This window comes from Hyperolius riggenbachi, chromosome 11 (assembly GCF_040937935.1).
Source record: "Hyperolius riggenbachi isolate aHypRig1 chromosome 11, aHypRig1.pri, whole genome shotgun sequence".
NCBI lineage: Eukaryota > Metazoa > Chordata > Amphibia > Anura > Hyperoliidae > Hyperolius > Hyperolius riggenbachi.
This window is the reverse complement of record NC_090656.1, coordinates 188,193,344-188,212,602: the sequence shown is the minus strand read 5'-3', so window position 1 is coordinate 188,212,602 and position 19,259 is coordinate 188,193,344. Positions and strand designations below refer to the sequence as shown.

Genomic DNA, 19,259 nt, shown 5'->3' with positions numbered 1-19,259 from the left:
GGACAACACCAATTACTGGGTTTATACCCTTCTGGATCCACGGTACAAACACAATGTTCCAAAACTGCTTGAAGAAAGAGCCAGACAGGTCAAAATGGAAGAATACCAGCAGGCCCTTGTGGAGACTTTAGAGAGGAGATTGACATCCTCCCCCTCCTCTAGCCAGTTGTACGCCGACAGACTGACTTCCGCAAACCCAGGACGACCAGGAGGGCAGCAAACAACACAAGCCGCAGCTAGTGCCCAAAAGGGAATGGTATCGGCAGTGTCCTTGGAGTGGGAAAATTTTCTGACACCCATGCAGCAGCACACAGAACAGCAAGCGTGCAGATCCACCTCCAACACCGATCGCCTGGAGAAGATGGTCAAGGACTACATGTCAGATGGCGTAGCTGTGTTGAACAATCCATCTGCACCCTTCAACTATTGGGTATCGAAGCTAGACACCTGGCACAAACTGGCAATGTACGCAATAGAGGTGCTGGCTTGCCCGGCAGCCAGCGTTATGTCGGAACGCTGTTTCAGTGCTGCCGGAGGCATCGTCACAGATCGGCGGCGTATCCACCTCTCCACAGAAAATGCAGACCGTCTGACTCAAATTAAAATGAATCAATCCTGGATTGGAAACGACTACGCAACACTCCCGGACCCCAACCAAGTAACATGAACAATGAACATCTGTGATGGGTTAGCGTTTCCGGTCCCTGTTTATTGAACCTCTCATCTGTATTACATTTATGACTGCATGGCGACAAAATGCAAATTGCTATCCGCACGCTTCTTGTCCTCATGCAAGGCCTGGGTTGTTGTGTCTCAAAGCGTGGCCTTCTCCTCCTGCGCCACCCTCCTCTTGTTCCATCACGTGTGCTGCTGCTGGGTTAGCGTTACCGGTCCCTTTTCCTGGAACCTCTTATATGTATTACATTTATGACTGCATGCCGACAAAAAGCATGTTACCTGTGCAAAGAAAACAGACATTTCCCGCATTTAAAAGACAGTTTTCCCTTTGAAACTTTAAAATCGATTTTCTCAAAAACTATAAGCTCTTTTTGCTAATTTTTTTTTCCCTCTTGTACCCACTCCCAAGGTGCACATACCCTGTAAATTTGGGGTATGTAGCATGTAAGGAGGCTTTACAAAGCACAAAAGTTCGGGTCCCCATTGACTTCCATTATGTTCGGAGTTCGGGTCGAACACCCGAACATCGCGGCCATGTTCGGCCTGTTCGGCCCGAACCCGAACATCTAGATGTTCGCCCAACACTATCAGAGTCAAGGAGTCAGAGCAATTTGGGTACCTGGAGTCGGAGATGGATTTAAAGAGGAACTCCAGTGAAAATAATTATTGTAAAAATAAAGCACTTTTTTATTACATTATGTATAAATGATTTAGTCAGTGTTTGCCCATTGTAAAATCTTTTAAATCCCTGATTTACATTCTGACATTTATCACATGGTGACATTTTTTACTGTTGGCAGGTGATGTAGCTGCTGCTTGCTGTTTTGGCAGTTGGAAACCGCTGTAAACAGCTATTTCCCACAATGCAACAAGGTTCACAGACAGGAAACTGCCAGAGTTTCTTGTGGGAGGGGTTTCACCACAATATCAGTCATACAGCTCCCCCTGATGGTCTGTTTGTGAAAATAGATAGAATTCTTATGTAAAAGGGGGTATCAGTTACTGATTGGGATAAAGTTCAATTCTTGGTCAGAGTTTCTCTTTAAGTAAACTGTAACCTACACAATGCACAATATGTGGAATTTGCTGGTGTTATGAACATACCTAAAAGGATCTCATTGAGATATTAAACTAGTTCATATAGCCGCGCCACCAAGGCAGTAGGGGCCAATAGTTCAAACATCAGTAATATAGTAATACTGATATTTAACTTAAACTTACCCAGTGCCCTGTCTTTCATTAACCCTCCCTCCTAATGCTTAAAACTAACCTCCTCCCGGCACTGAAGAAGCCTTTCTACTAGTGACAGCAGATTGGCTACTACTAAGCAGACGTAGCAATAGCCGATCGGCTAACGATAGGTGATCGGCTATTATTGGGAACCCAATTAACTTCCTCGCGCCATGTAACCACAATTAACAATACAGTCTATTACACAGCTGCTGATCACGGCACCCAATTCAACTGATCTAGATTAAACCCATACTAGTAACAGAGCCTTGAATTATTATTATTATTATTTAGTATTTATATAGCGCCGACATATTACGCAGCGCTGTACAGTGTATATATATATATATATATATATATATATATATATATATATTTATCTTGTCACTAACTGTCCCTCAAAGGAGCTCACAATCTAATCCCTACCATTGCCATATGTCTATATTATGTAGTGTAAGTACTGTAGTCTAGGGCCAATTTTAGGGGGAGCTAATTAAGTTATCCGTATGTTTTTGGAATGTGGGAGGAAACCGGAGTGCCCGGAGGAAACCCACGCAGACACGGAGAGAACATACAAACTCTTTGCAGATAGTGCCCTGGCTGGGATTCGAACCAGGGACCCAGCGCTGCAAGGCGAGAGAGCTAACCACTACGCCACCGTGCTGCCCTGTGAATGCTAAATTACCTACAGTGGTTATAGCTGACCTAAAGTTGGAAATAATTGAACAGTGAAAGTCCAATCATTTGCTTGATGCTATCCATCACTTGCGTGTGTACTGCCATTGCTGCCAACATCCAAAACATAACATCCATAACATCTGGGAAACATTGCCCTACAGCCACGTCATAAACCATGCAGTGCAACCAAGCTTAAGTCACCTGCAGCTGGTCCTTGATTAAAATTCTCAGTAGTGGTTAGCTGTACTACTAAATAACTTGGAAGTACATATATAAAGTATAAGCAAACAAACTTCCAATTAGTCTTTTCAAAGAACAGTCATGATTCAGAATATTTGGGATTTTCCTGCAAGCTATTTTCTTTGATCCTCTGAAATGTCCCCTTTCTGGGGCCATCTGCACTCGTCAAAAGGATTTCTACATGCAATTTCCCACATGCACAAATTTGTGCTTGCAATTTTTCAGGTCTTTTTCTCTGGGACTTTTGTGTGAGCGTTTTTGCTATTTTTGCATCAGTCCATATGCAAATTTCATTTTGCACTTTTTCAGTGAATACCAATGATGTTAACCTACATTAAAATTTGTCACGAATTACATATAAAAACAGACCTGCTATCCAAATGTAAAACTCAGAAAAAGTAATGGGGTCATTATAAATTATGTGTAGGTCTCTTTAGTAAAATAAATGGATGTAGAGGTAATTTTACTATTTGGCCACATAATATGCTCACTCATTAGCTTCCTGCGCATGCTTTTAGTATGCAAAACAGGAAGTAATGAGTGTAAGGTTAATTACTGTTTTTACAAATGACCGCAGGCATCACATTGATGCTTCGATCATTGACACGGGGACCTAAAACAATGAATGGGAACTGTGTTCCCATTCATTGATCTCTGGGCTAGCGGGTGGTTGGCGAGAACAGGTGCAGGATCGCACGTAAGGGCGAACAGGAGAGCGTACAGTGGAGATTTTTGACAGAGTACGTATATTTACTCTCCTGAGGCTTGGAAGAAGTTTTTAGGGGAGTAGATATACTGTACTAAAACCATGAAGTGGTTAACATTCAGCTATGGAATTGACAGTTTATCTGTAGTCGGGCCCAGTCAGACTATAGCATAATCCTCACTGATAAGGAATTACAGACATAAAATTATTTCCTGGCAGAGAATGGGGCTTCTGAGAGCAGTGGATGAATTAAAAAGATAAATAGTTTATAGCAGTGGTTATCAAACTTATTGAAGTGAGGGTGCCCTGATGGCTTTGACATATTTTCAAGGCGCCCCTGGGCAAAATCAGCTACCAAAATGCTGTTATAACTGTTATTAGGTAGAAACCCCCCTCCAAGTATCTAGTGATGCTCATTGGGTAGCATTTCTCTCCTTTCAAGTAGCTAGTGATGCTTATTAGGCCATATTACACATTCAACTAGCCAGTGACCCACATTAGGCAGCATCCCCCCTCCAAGTGGTCACTGACTCACCCATTGGGCCTGATTCACAAAGCGGTGCTAACAGTTAGCACGCTGGTGAAAAGCCCTTTATCACGCCTAAACTCAGTTTAGGCATGATAAGTTTAGGCGTGATAACTATAGCACCAACTGGTTTAGCACCGCAGTGCACAGCTGATCAAAAGTTTTGCGCTAGCAAAGTCTGGTGCACTTCGCATAGTGTTTAATGGCGCTGCTTTGCATGCGGGACTTTGCGCAGGATCTAAACTTATCACGCCTAAACTGGCTTTTCACCAGTGTGGTGCAATGGTTATCACGCCTAAAATCTCTAACTGGGTTAGCACCGCTTCGTGAATCGAGCCCATTGTATATCAATGTGCAGTTGCATTGTCTGATGGCAGTGCACAAAGGATGGGGATACATGCTGCGCCACCCCTGGTAGGGGTTCGAGATGCAACAGGTTGCCGCAGTACCCAGTCTAAGAACACCTGGTATATAGACTTTAGCTCTGGCAAAAGTAGGATTAGACATAAGTGAGTGGATTGAGAAATGGAAATTTTGGGGGGGATTTTTTGTACAGGTAGTGGAAGCAACTATCAGTTGTTTCTGCTTTCTGTATCGCCTTTGGAAATATTTAACCTCAATTTCTCCAAGAGTTTGGTGTAATCCCCAGTGGTCCTGGGCACAGGAAGTACTGCACAGCAATAAACTCTTCTACAAACAAAAAGGTTGTACATATATTGAGGATCTGTCCCTGATTGAAAGATACTTGAAGGTGGGGATATAAACAGCGCTAAAAAGCTTAAAGGACAACTGAAGTGAGAGGGATATGGAGGCTGCCATATTTATTTCCTTTTAGGCAATACCAGTTACCTGGCTATCCTGCTGATCCTCTGCCTCTAATACCTTTAGCCATAGGCCGTGAACAAGCATGCAGCAGATCAGGTGTTTGACATTATTGTCAGATCTGACAAGATTAGCTGCATGCTTGTTTCTGGTGTGATTCAAATGCTACTGCAGTCATATAGTACATTAGCAGGACTGCCAGGCAACTGGTATTATTTAAAAGGAAATAAATATGGCAGCCTCCATATACCTCTCACTACAGTTCCCCTTTGAAGTTCATTTCAGTCTAATGTTCCCAACCATAGTCAGATCTTTGGCTGAATCTGGGCTATATATTATCCAGTGCATAAAAAAATAATAGGATTTGTAAAAGATGCACCGTGGTAATAAGTCCGACACACACTAAGAACGTGTCACATTAGTTACCTAAAAGCACAGAAGTCTGTCCCTCTGGTGATACTCAGAGCAGCTGACAGGATAGTAATTCTATCACACTATAAACCATTTCTCCCAATGATGACATCATGGCTGGCCAAGGCTTTGTACGGATGCCAAAGGAGCGCTACTGCTTGTGAAAAACTATGTATGAATGTCTAATATACACAGTGGTTTGGATGTTTCCCAAGTTAGCCGATTTCCTCCTGATCTGTAATCTATCACAGCAAGGAATCCAAAAACCTCAGGCACAAACAGGCTTTCCAATTCCGTGTTCAAGCCATTGTGGAAGCTGGAGTTTAACTCTTCAAATGCATCACCGTTTTGGGGTCATACGAGTTGGAAATGACTTAATAGCTATACGACGCTTTGCAGTTTATACATGCTAAGAACTCTTCTTGATTGTCTTACAGAATTGACACATGCGGCCACTAAACAGGCCATTGTTTTGAACACGTTCCCAGAGGAACTTTGACTGTAAGTGGAAACAGTATAACAGATGTGGTCTTATCCGTTGCCATGATGTGCCTTGATTTATCTAGGGGGATGGCCTTCAAACTCTAAACATACCGCCTTGCTTTCTTTTCTAATCTTAAAGGGAACTAAGCATTCAAATGTAAAACATGCTCAAACGAAGAAGATTGAGGCTTCCATATTGGGGGGAGGGGGGGGGGTAGCTAGGGAAGAGCCCCCATCTCCCCATAGGTAAGTAAATATCTGCTGCACCTCAAACGCCCACACCGTTTACAAACTTCCCTTAGGAGAGGTTCATTTAATATGATTGCTACCATTAGACGCACTCAGGTGCTCGGTATACTTTAAAGTGAACCTTTCATTTTCTCAAACAATTAATAAAAAAGGATTTTTGGAATAAGAGAGGTTTGTTTAATTGGGCTGCAATTACAATCTGACACTGCTTATTTACAAGGCTGTGCTGACAGGCAGAAGAAGTGGAGATAAGAAGTAACAGCAGCGTGGGTATGTCATGTGAGGGTGTACACTGGGCAGGGGCAGAGTACCTGGTGAGGGAACACACTGTGTCTGGTGGCTGCACATGTGATGGTGGGGGGAGACACACTATGGCCAAGGAAAGTAAGTGATGTATGCAGCTCTACATCCATTCTTTTTTCCTCAAGACCTGAAGATACACCACACCTCACTCCCAGGATCTTGGCCTCAATTCACTAAGCTTATCTCCTGTCTTTAATAACGTTTCTAGAGTGATCGCCATGGTGATGAGGCATGTACTATTCAGGAAACATTTTACCTCAGGCAAACCTAAAGTTAACTCTTCTGTCTTTAAGTTAACTCGTCAATCCTTAAAATAACTCCAGAGTTAAAGACAGGCTGTTTATTAACTGCGTGTGAAAAAAACTACAGAGGAGGTAACTTAAGGAATAAAGAGATAAGATAACTCTCTTAAGGTAGCCATACACTGGTCGATTTGCCATTAGATCGACTGACTGACAGATCCCTATCTGATCGAATCTGATCAGAGAGGGATCGTATGGCTGCCTTTACTGCAAACAGATTGTGAATCGATTTCAGCCTGAAACCGATCACAATCTGTTGAGCTGCTCCTGCCGCCTGTCCCTCCCCCGTATACATTACCTGAAGCTGGCTCCGGGTCCTCTTCTCGGCGCTGCACCGCATCCCAGCATCCCGCACCGCATCCCAGCGTACACTGTGTCACTCCGTGACCAGGAAGTTCAAATAGAGCGCCCTCTATTTGAACTTCCTGGTCACTGGAGTGACACAGGAAGTTAATGTACGCTGGGATGGAAGCAGGAACAGAGCAGGGCAGCGCGGAGAAGATGCCCGGGAGCCAGCGTCCGGTAATGTATACCTGTATCGGATCGGCCGCCGCTAGCGACGCGCTCCCTACCCGCGGGCGATCGACGGTAATTTCCCGCATGCCGCGATCGACGGACCGATCCGATTTCGGGAGGAAATCGGGTCGGCGGGTGCGTTTAGCGCGAACGATTGGCAGCAGATTCGAACCCAGTGATCGAATCTGCTGTCGAACGGCGGCAAATCGGGCCAGTGTATGGCCAGCTTTGCTGTGTGGTGGTACGTTTTCTCTTGCCTTATTATCTCCAGCATGATCTTAGTGAATTTAGGACAAGCTTTTGTCTTCCCCGTATTAAATATAAATTCTGCTGTGAATCCTGTATGTGACTGCCAATACCACAAACTCACCAACCTTTCAGTAATCCTTATAATAATTTGATACGACCCAGGCAAGAGTTGACAACTTTTCCTACCTTATAAGCAAGTAATAATAATAAAAATCCAGTTTAGTTTTTATTTATTTAAATTCTTCAGCAAAACTGAATCAACCCCAATATATCAAAATGTAAAAACGAAACTTCCCTTCATTTGAACTAATCTCTGCCATGTTCTATATAGCTGAAAGCAAACCTTAAAGAGACACTGAAGCGAAAAAAAAATTATGATATTATGATTTGTATGTGTAGCACAGCTAAGAAATAAAACATTAAGATCAGATACATCAGTGTAATTGTTTCCAGTACAGGAAGAGTTAAGAAACTCCAGTTGTTATCTCTATGCAAAAAAGCCATTAATCTCTACGACTTTCAAAGTCGTGGAGAGGGCTGTCTTCTGACTTTTATTATCACAACTGTAAGTGAACAGTTTTCTTTTTCTCTTTTTCTCTGCCATTAGTTCGCAGACTGCTCTGAAAGAATCATTTTGAATGCTGAGTGTTGTGTAATCTGCACATATTAGAGAATGAGGCAATGTTAGAAAACGCACTATATACCTGAAAATAAAATATGAGAATATTTTCTTTGCTGCTAATCTTCTAGTAATTATTCATAGTACACAACCAATTCATTATATCATATTTTTTTTTCCGCTTCAGTGTCTCTTAAAGTGAAAATAAACTTACGAGATGAGAAATTTTACTAACTATAACAGAGCTGGGTTTTATAATTTTATGTTCTGTTTAAGGATTTCATTGTAAAATTTTATTCTAAAACAGCAGCCATAATACATTTGCCTTGAGCTGAAAAACAAAACAGAAGTAATGACCCTTTGTACTTTCCAGAAATGAAACCTTATCACAAGCCTTTTCTCACCGTTTCCCATCACTTATCTTCGGTTTACTTTTTAGGATATGTACTGAATTCCACAAGCTGTTCGACAAGCTCATTTACATAGAGAACTCTAGGGCTTGTATTCAGGAAGCTGCTCAAGCTCCACGACAATCAGGGCGACTTAAATCCAGGGATGCACACTACGCTCGCTCTTGCAGCATAGCGTGCATTCCTTAGTTACATGCGTTGCTTACATAGCAAAACGTGCTCCTTTAAATGCCACATGCTCCTGTGAAGTTTCGCTACTTCACTAGCACGGCCGCTACCAAGTTAAATATATAGTAACAAAATATATATATATATATATATATATATATATATATATATATATATATATATTAGTAGCAGGCTCGATACTTCACAGCAGCAAGCAGCATTTAAAGGAGCATGCATTGCTATGTAAGCAACGCACGTAACTAAGGAAGGCACGCTACACTGCAAGAGCGAGAGTAGCGTGCATCGCTGGATTTCAATTGCGCCACTCGATATGGAGCTTGCTCTGCTATAGCAGTCCAACTTCATGAATCAAGCCCCAAGTTTCTGAGCACTTGCTGTACTAGAAAAGAGAATGGAACTTCAGACAATTTCTTAGTAGAGCTAGTACCATATGTACCTTTATCTTATCATAGCATTTCAGGTCTGCTTTAATAACATTGGTTTGTTTATGCCCATTGCTCTATAACATTTCTGGCCAGAGTGCCACACTATTTAATTTCTGTGTTCCACAAAGGCTGCCATCTTGCTTTCTGCAAAGTATATTACCTACATCTAACACTCTTTTTCTGACTATGAACAGGTAAATTCAGCCTCCAAGTTCCTCTAAAGTAAAAATGTATACATTGAAGTGGAACTTAACTCAGAACTTTCTCTGTGCTCTGAAACATAAGCAACGGCATACTAACATTTGCAGAAAAAGATGTCCACGTTACAGCTTATAGAGCTCCTTCAGAGATGCTGCAGTGTAGTTACTTCCTGGTTTGCTAGGAGCACAGAAAGTGTTAACCTCCCGTGTTTACATATTAGTTTTCAACTCAGCAGACAGCTGGGAGCTCAAATTACACCAGCTTATTACTTGCTGAGAGCGGAGAATTAAACAGGTTGTTCCCTATAAACACATGCAGGGTGGACACAGGGTGGATTTCTCTGTGTTCTCCTCCTCTCCTGTGCACGAGTTCAGGTGCACTTTAAAAGTGGAACTTTAACCCAGGGTTTAACGTCATCCCAATCAGTGGCCAATACCCCCTATCCTACAAGAAATCGTTACCTTGTCCCGAATAGATCATAAATGTCCTTACGGCTGATACTGTAGTGAAACCCCTCCCCCAGTGTGATGCCAGTTTCCGGTCTGTGAACTTTGTTGCACTGTGGGAAATAACGACTGTTTCCAACTGCCAACCAAGCAGCATCTTCCTCTGTGCATATATCAACCTTTTAGCCTATCACATTGTTAGTAGGTATGTTTATAGATAATTGCTATTGTTGCTGTTTTGTTCCCCTGCCTGCCAGCAGCAAAGATGATGACCTGTGGGATCATGGTGGATCAAATAACGAACAAATTACACAGCGAAAATCAATCATTGATCTACCTTCTAATTTTGCAATGTATTCATTTATTTTTCCTCATACTACTATCTTTTGGTAAAGTTCCTCTTTCAAGGGACTCCGAGCTCACCCAAAAAAAGAAAGTTGTACTCACCAGGGGCTTTCTCCAGCCCAGTGCTGGTCGGGAGGTCCCACGCCGGCGTCCTGGCTCCTATCCTTCTCCCTGCTCCGGAATGGCTGACAGGCCGCAGCCCGGGCGCATTAATCGCGCATGCACAGTACTTTCACGCCGGCCGCCGTGATGACGCGAGGCGGCCGGCGTGTGACGTCAGCCGCGTCATACGCGGAAGGAGCAGCCCGACACTCTACTGTCGCCCGGGCTGCGGCCTGTCAGCCATTCCGGAGCGGGGAGAAGGAGAGGAGCCAGGACGCCGGCGTGGGACCTCCCGACCAGCACTGGGCTGGAGAAAGCCCCTGGTGAGTACAACTTTCTTTTTTTGGGTGAGCTCGGAGTCCCTTTAAAGTGTAACTGTCTGGCATAAAATCAAAAATCAATTCTTTATTTTTATCTGGTAAACATGTAATAAGGATGCTAACCAGGCAATCCAAAAGTTAAAATCTCTATTACTTTTCTTGTTTATAAATGGTCATTCCCCAGTTTACCTGATTACCTGACTCTTATTTGGTACGTTGCCGCACAAAGGAAGTTGCAGGGCATGCTGGGTTGTCCTTTTTTGCTTCTGTACATTAGTTAAGTCTGAGGGGAAATAAAGAAGCAAAAAAAAGACAACCCAGCATGCTTCCTTTGTGCGGCAACGTACCAAATAAGAGTCAGGTAAACTGGGGAATGATCATTTATAAACAAGAAAAGTAATAGAGATTTTAACTTTTGGATTGCCTGGTTAGCATCCGTATTACTTGTTTACCAGATAAAAATAAAGAATTGATTTTTGATTTTATGCCCGACAGTTACACTTTAAATGATGACAGCAAGATTAGAGCGTATTTCACAAGTATTGACTAACTTAGCCACTGGTCAGTTTAAATATCCAATATGAGATATGCAAACAAAATATGTGTGAAATGTGTCTAAAAGGGAATCTCGCCCAAAGCTTTTGTTTGCAAATATGTTCCTTGTTCAGGTTCACTTTAAAGAGAAACCATAACCAAAAATTACACTTCATCCCAATCAGTAGCTGATACCCCCTTTCCCATGAGAAATCTATTCCTTTTCACAAACGGATCATCAGGGATGTATGGCTAATATTGTGGTGAAGTCCCTCCCACAGCGTGATGTCAAGACCATGGTCCTGACAGTTTCCTGTCTGTGACCTCATTGAATTGTAGGAAATAACAGCTGTTTACAGCTGTTTTCAACTGCCAAAAATGCAAGCAGCATCTCCTTCCACTGACATCACCTGCCAGCAGTAAAATGTCACCATGTGATAAATGTCAGAATGTAAATCAGGGAGAGGAAAGATTTTACAATGAGCAAATCAGGGAGAGGAAAGATTTTACAATGGGCAAACGCTAGCTAAATCATTTATACAGAATTTTAAAAAATAAGTATTTTTTATTACATTATTTTCACTGGAGTTCCTTTTTAAGACCTGTCCTAACTGTAATTTCCTGTTACCAGAAATGAGGTCCTAAGATTGCTCACACCTTCTTCCTGTAAACTACAAAGTCCCGCCTCTTCATGTAGACAAGCTCACACCTGACTAATACACCCAAGTAGCTGAATCCAGAGAGGAGAGTAAGGCCCGGTTCACATTAGCGTTCGCTATCCGGATTTTCCGGATCTGATCCGGACCGCATACTGTACAAACGGGACGTACGTTCCGCATAGCAATGTAAAGTCTATGCGGACGTTCACTTCACGTCCGTTCCGTACAGTACAGAGCCGGATCGGATCCGGACTCTTTTCCAACATGCGCTATTTTTTGGGTCCGGATCTCCGGCCCACGCACCCGAACCGGAGCCGGACCTGAGCCTGACAGCACCATCAGGAACACAGAAACCAATGGGGAACGGAAGGCACAGAACACACTGCCTACAAAAACCTGACGTTCTACCCCACTTCCTATGCGTATCCAAGCGGCCATTTCGGATGGGGACACATGGGCCAAGCATGGGTCTGGAGTGGAGCAGCAGTGACAGACGTGCTGGAGCTGTTTGGCAGAATGTCGGAGGTGGAGGTGAGGCCTACAGCGGAGGAACCTGATTCTACACGTGCACCAGGTGCACCTTCTGCTGACCCCAACATTTTTTTTTTTTAATTTCGCTATTTTTTGCCTACGGATCCGGATGGCAGCCTGATGCATGCCTGATACAAACAGATCGGATCCGGATCGGAACCGTACGGTTCTGATCAGGATCAGGTCAGGATCCGTTCAGGATCCGATCAGGATCCGGTCCATTTATTTGCCAAAACGCAAGTGTGAACGGGGCCTTAGCAAGATTTGAAGGACAACTGAAGCGAGAGGGATATGGAAGCTGCCATATTAATTTCTGTTTAAGCAATACCAGTTACCTGGCTATCCTGCTGATCCCCTGCCTCTAATAATTTTAGTGATAGACCCTGAACAAGCATATGTAAATCACGTGTTTCTGACATTAAAGTGAACCTCCAGACTAAAAATCTACTCAGCAGCACTGAAAAGGATTGGTGTTTCTTTAATAGTTTCACAGCATCAGAACTTTGTTTTTCTTATCTAAGCCTTATTTTTAGCTGCACAAAAGCTAAGCTCCGCCCCATCAAAGAAAACTGCCCGGGCATTTTTCCCCTGATGCTTTGCAAAGCATGATGGGGTTTCCTGTGTTGTTATTCATGTTGCCTAGCAACTGGGAGGGGTGATCAGCAACACAGGACAGTTGGAACTGTGTCTCATGCTCCCTGTCACCTCCTTTCAACCAAAAAGATGGCTGTCCTCACGAAATCAAACATTTGCCTGTTCTTTTAAAACAGGGTGGGTAAGAGATTATATTACCTATCTATTTTAATTAACATAACTAATGTAACTGAATGACAGTATGTTTGTTTAGGCTGAAGTTCCTCTTTAAAGAGAATCTGTATTGTTAAAATCGCACAAAAGTAAACATACCAGTGCGTTAGGGGACATCTCCTATTACCCTCTGTCACAATTTCGCCGCTCCCCGCCGCATTAAAAGTGGTTAAAAACAGTTTTTAAAAAGTTTGTTTATAAACAAACAAAATGGCCACCAAAACAGGAAGTAGGTTGATGTACAGTATGTCCACACATAGAAAATACATCCATACACAAGCAGGCTGTATACACCCTTCCTTTTGTATCTCAAGAGATCATTGTGTGTTTCTTTCCCCCATGCACTGAAGTTTCAGGCTGCTCTTTTCTTCTTGCAAACAGCTTTGCCCTTGTCTGTAATCCTCAGTATGTGAAAGCCCAGCCAGCTCAGAGGACGATTTATTCAGCTTGTAAAAGATGAGAGAAGAGAGAATCTGCCATAATCTAAATAACACACAGGCAGTGTGCAGAGAGGGGCCTGAAGGGGGAGATTCATCACAGAACCACAACACTGAAGAACTTGGCAGCCTTCCAGACACAGGCCGACAAGTCTGACAGGGGAAAGATACATTGATTTATTACAGAGACTGTTATAGTAGAAAGTGCTGCAGTAAGCCAGAACACATTAGAATAGCTTTTGGCACTTGTAGGATGATAAAAAACAGGATGCAATTTTTGTTACGGAGTCTCTTTAATGTCAGATGTGACAAGATTATTAGCATGCTAGTTTCTGGTGTAATTCAGACACTACTGTAGCCAAATAGACCAGCAGGGCTGCCAGGCAACTGCTATTGTTTAAAAAGAAATAAATATGGCACCCGCCACATTCTTCTCACTTCAGCTAATTTAGCCCATGAGTCAGATATTCTAGTCACCAATTTGGTCCCACACCCTGTTTAAGTACATTACTAATTCTGACTGCTTTTAGAATTTGCCTTTTTTGGGATATGTTGGGCTTTGAGGCTGATGAGCTTGATAAGTCACAGTAGGAAATGCTAAACTGTAACTTAGATAATGCAAGTCTATTCCTTCCTGCATCTTCTATTTGTCATATGGCTAAGCAGGACCAGACTTTTGCTAAGAGTCCGGGAAGTGGACAGAATGATTCAGTGGACAGAAATGCATGTGGGATGATGTCCAACGTGACAACCTTTTATGGAGATGTGGGGGGAGGGGGGAGTCCCCATGAACGGACTTTCATCTAATTTGTGCTTATTATGCAGAATAAAACTCTCATGATGAAATGGTCTGTATCCAGCGAGTCAGAACAGGCTGGAAAACCACATAAATCTGTCCGAAAACTCTCGAGCTGAACTAATATGAACAAAGTAAATGTTTTATATACACTTGGATGAGTTATCCTTACAAAGATAACTGCCTGAATTGAACTAAGCAATAATTAAACAGCCAGGACAGAACAGGATAAGGATCAAGGGCACTTGGTGTTCATGTGTTCACAACAATATATATATGCATGCATACATACATACATACATACATACATACATACATACATACATACATACACAGTGGGATGCAAAAGTTTGGGCAACCTTTGTTAATAGTCATGATATTCCTGTATAAATCATTGGTAGTTACAATAAAAAATGTCAGTTAAAGAGACTCTGAAGCGAGAATAAATCTCGCTTCAGAGCTCATAAATAGCAGGGGCACGTGTGCCCCTGCTAAAACGCCGCTATCCCGCGGCTAAACGGGGGTCCCTTCACCCCCAACCCACCCCCCGCAAAAGTGTGTCGTGAAAAGGTCGCTGGCTGTCTCTTCCTGGAGGCAGGGCTAACGGCTGCAGCCCTGCCTCCAGTCGCGTCTGTCAGCGGCGCATCACCGCCTCTCCCCCGCCCCTCTCAGTGAAGGAAGACTGAGAGGGGCGGGGGAGAGGCGGAGATACGCGCTGACAGACGCGCGTGGGGCAGGGCTGCGGCGGTTAGCCCTGCCCCAACCAGGAAGCGCTCCCCGGGTGTATCGAGGGGGATTTGGGGGTGAAGGGACCCCCGTTAAGCCGCGCTATAGCGGCGTTTTAGCAGGGGCACACATGCCCCTGCTATTTATGAGGTCTGAAGCGAGATTTATTCTCGCTTCAGACTCTCTTTAAATATATCATATAGGAGACGCACACAGTGATATTTGAGAAGTAAAATGAAGTTTATTGGATTTACAGAAAGTGTGCAATAAGTGTTTAAACAAAATTAGGCAGGTGCATACATTTGGGAAAAAAGGATATGAAATCAATATTTAGTAGATCCTCCTTTTGTAAAACCTCTAAACGCTTCCTGCAGGTTCTAATGAGAGTCTGGATTCTGGTTGAAGGTATTCTGGACCATTCCTCTTTACAAAACATCTCTAGTTCATTCAGGTTTGATGGCCTCCGAGCATGGACAGCTTTCTAACTCACACCACAGATTTTCAATTATATTCAGGTCTGGGGGCTGAGATGGCCACTCCAGAACTGTTGTACTTGTTCCTCTGCATGAATGCCTTAGTGGATTTTGAGCAGTGTTTAGGGTTGTTGTCTTGTTGAAAGATCCAGCCCTGGCGCAGCTTGGTCACTGATTCCTGAATATTTGTCTCCAGAATCTGCTGATACTGAGTGGAATCCATGTGTCCCTCAACTATGATAAGATTCCCAGTCCCTGCACTGGCCACACAGCCCCACAGCACGATGGAACCAACACCATTTTTTACTGTAGGTAGCAGGTGTTTTTCTTGGAATGCTAGGTTGTTTTTCCTCCATGTATAATGCCCCTTGTTATGCCCAAATAACTCAATTTTAGTTTCATCAGTCCACAGCACCTTATTCCAAAAAGAAGATGGCTTGTCCAAATGTGCTTTAGTATACCTCAAGTGGCTCCGTTTGTGCTGTGGGCGAAGAAAAGGCTTTCTCTGCATCACTCTCGCATACAGCATCTCTTGTGTAAAGTGCGCCGAATGGTTGAAAGATGCACAGTGACTCCATATGCAGCAAGATGATGATGTAGCACTTTGGTGCTGGTCTGTGGGTTGCTTCTGTTTATCCGAGATTTTTGTTGGTCTGCCACTTTGAGCCTTAACTTGAACTGAGCTTGTGGTCTTCCATTTCCTCAATATGTTCCTAACTGTGGAAACAGCTGAAATCTGAGACAGCTTTCTGTATCCTTCCCCTAAATATGATGGTGAACAATCTTTGTCTTCAGGTCATTTGAGAGTTGTTTTGAGACCCCCTATGTTGCTACTCTTCAGAGAAATTTAAAAGAGGAAAATTTAAAATTGACCCCCTTAAATACTCTTTCTCTTAATTGGATTTACCTGTGTATGTAGGTCAGGGGTCACTGAGCTTACCAAGCCAATTTGAGTTCCGATAATTAGTTCTAAAGGTTTTGGAATCAACAAAATGACAACAGTCCCAAATTTATGCACCTGCCTAATTTTATTTAAACAATTATTGCACACTTTCTGTAAATCCAATAAACTTCATTTCACTTCTAAAATATTACTGTGTGTCTCCTATATTTATGTAACTGACATTTTTTTATCCTAACAACCAATGATTTATAGAGGAAAATCATGAAGATTAACAAGGTTGCCCAAACTTTCGCATCCCACTACACACACACACACACACACACACACGGTGGGATTGGTACTGGATCCTTTGGGAGAAAGTATAGGGCCGAGCACACTACAGATGCATCGCTAGCCAAGGGGCTAACAACCTGTCTGTTGCTATGGAGGAAGGAGGAGGGGTGATGCGTGTGCATGGCGTAGCGGCTTTAGGCGCGCAAGGTAAGTAAAGGGAATAATGCGCCTGGCAAATGTCCCTAAAGATCTGGAATTCTGGATCTTTAGGCAATGTCGGATGGCTCCCAAACACATGCTAGATTCTTGCCTGAGGCAATCCAGTGGGCTTTCTTTCCTCTTCAGCATCTGTAACATTTATGTGTTGCTGAAAAGAGGACACAAATGCATTAGTGAGCTCAGTTTCACCTGACTATATGTAGGTGTTGATATTATCCTGATTCAAAACGTACTGCTTTAAAGAAAACCCGAGGTGGATCTTCGGGGGGCAGATGGGACACAGAGGCATGTCCTCTTCCTTCTGAAATACCCCTGTGTCCCCACACAGTTGCACTCTGCTCCCCCCCCCCCCCCCGCCACGCTATAGCCCCTGAGATTAGCGACAGGTTTGTGGATATCTAGGAGGTAAACATTGAGGAGAGGTATTCCGTTTAAAACACCAGCTCTATCTCCTTGGCTGTGCCCCTGCCACTCCCCCGCCTCTCTGCACGCTATGAGAGAGACACAGTCTCTTGTTGCAGCATTGTGACCTATAGGTCATGCAAGCGAAAGTAGGCCATGGCGGGGAGCGGCGTTTTTTGCGGCTACCTGATCCACTTAGCCCTGCGGATCAGGTAGTCTACTTTTTTTTTTCATTTTTTGAGCCCACCTCGTGCTCTCTTTAACCTCCTTGGCGGTAATCCCGAGCTGAGCTCGGGGGATGCCGCCGGAGGTCGCCGCTCAGGCCCTGCTGGGCCGATTTACATTCTGAAAAAAGCAGCACACGCAGCCGGCACTTTGCCAGCCGCGTGTGCTGCCCGATCGCCGCCGCTCCGCGGCGATCCGCCGCGTGCAGCGGCGAAAGAGGGTCCCCCCAGCCGCCCGAGCCCAGCGCAGCCGGAACAAACAGTTCCGGCCGGCGCTAGGGGCTGGATCGGGCGGCTCTGATGTCAGGACGTCGACTGACGTCCATGACGTCACTCCGCTCGTCGCCATGGCGACGAGGAAAGCGAAACAAGATAGGCCGCTCATTGCGGCCTATCTTGTTACTTTCGATTGCCGGAGGCGATCGAAAGTACGCTTTAGGAGCGCCCTCTAGTGGGCTTTCATGCAGCCAACTTTCAGTTGGCTGCATGAAATATTTTTTTTTTTATTAAAAAAAAAAAACCACACTGCAGCCTCCCTGGCAAAATAATTAAACCGCCAGGGAGGTTAACTGATGGCTAACATGGTACAATGCTCCACAATATTGCTGTCATTACTAAAAATACAAAACGGTGTTTTTTGAAGTAAAGCTAGGAAGCACCTTGAGAGGCACTGGCGAAATTGGCATAACTAAAGGAACTTAGGGCCCCAGTGCGAGTTTTACATGGGGCCGCAAGCACTGTATTGATATGGAGCCCCAAAACCAACCAAGAACAGCTGCAATGTCAGAAAGGTGTAATCAGAAGAAGTAAACAGTTTTTTTTAAAAGGACAGCCGAGGTGACACGATGAGATAGACGTGTGTGTACAGTGCCAAATAAACAAATAACTAGGCTGTGTTCCTTTTTTTTTTTTCTCTGCCTGAAAAAGTTAATCAGGAATGCAAGTGACAGTTTCTGTCCGGGTCGGAACTGCTTCAGACTATAGCATGACCCTCACTGATAAGTAATTACAGCCATAAAACACTTTCCTGTCAGTAAAGGGCTTCTGAGAGCAGGAAAGAGGTAAAAAGAGTCAATAATTCATAGATTTGAGCTCTAGCATACTTCAATAAAGTGGTCATTGAGCAGAGACAACGAAACAGTAAAAACTTAAAAACTAGATTTAAATATACAATTAAGCTGTGGGATATCTAAAAAAAATCATTTTTAGGAGAATGAGGATAGATACAATTGTTTTTCTCATCAGTTTATTTTCACCTCGGATGTCCTTTAAAGATTACCACTATGCAATGCACATCTAGTGGTGTTCATTACCAGCATAGCACCAATGAAAAGCAAATAAGATGGATGAAGGAGAACCCATAGTGGGCCCCTCTGGTCCAGAGGCCCCGGTGCAGTCACAACCTCTGCATCCCCTATTGCTACGCCACTGACTGGCAAGGTGGGATGTACTAAGGGGAAGGGCAATGAATAGTTGGAACACATTTTAGGGAAACACTAAGGAGGGTTAGAAAGCTGGGGCACACTTCAGGAGGCCCTGGAGAGGTGAAATCCATAGGCATGCAAGCGTAATATTGGGACGGGGGACAGACATTTCCAAGTATGGAGACCAGAACATTCAGACAGCACTTGGTGGTCATGCTCCTGTGGTGGCTGTAATGTTTACTGTGGACGCGTGAAAGGAGCCAAAGCCAAGTCCAACCATGCAGAGGGGACATAGGCAGAGCAGCCTGCTGACAGATGACATTGTACGCTAGTTTCCATATGATGTGGTCCTGATCAGGCTTTTATTTACTCCTTATTCTTAGTGTGTGTGGGCGAGGTA

General features: G+C 43.7%; 1 protein-coding gene across 1 annotated transcript in view; it reads right to left on the bottom strand.

Annotated features, from left to right (window-relative positions):
- Positions 1-19,259, bottom strand: part of LOC137537613 (uncharacterized) — a 167,289-nt gene that overhangs the window by 62,403 nt on the left and 85,627 nt on the right. The window lies entirely within an intron of this gene.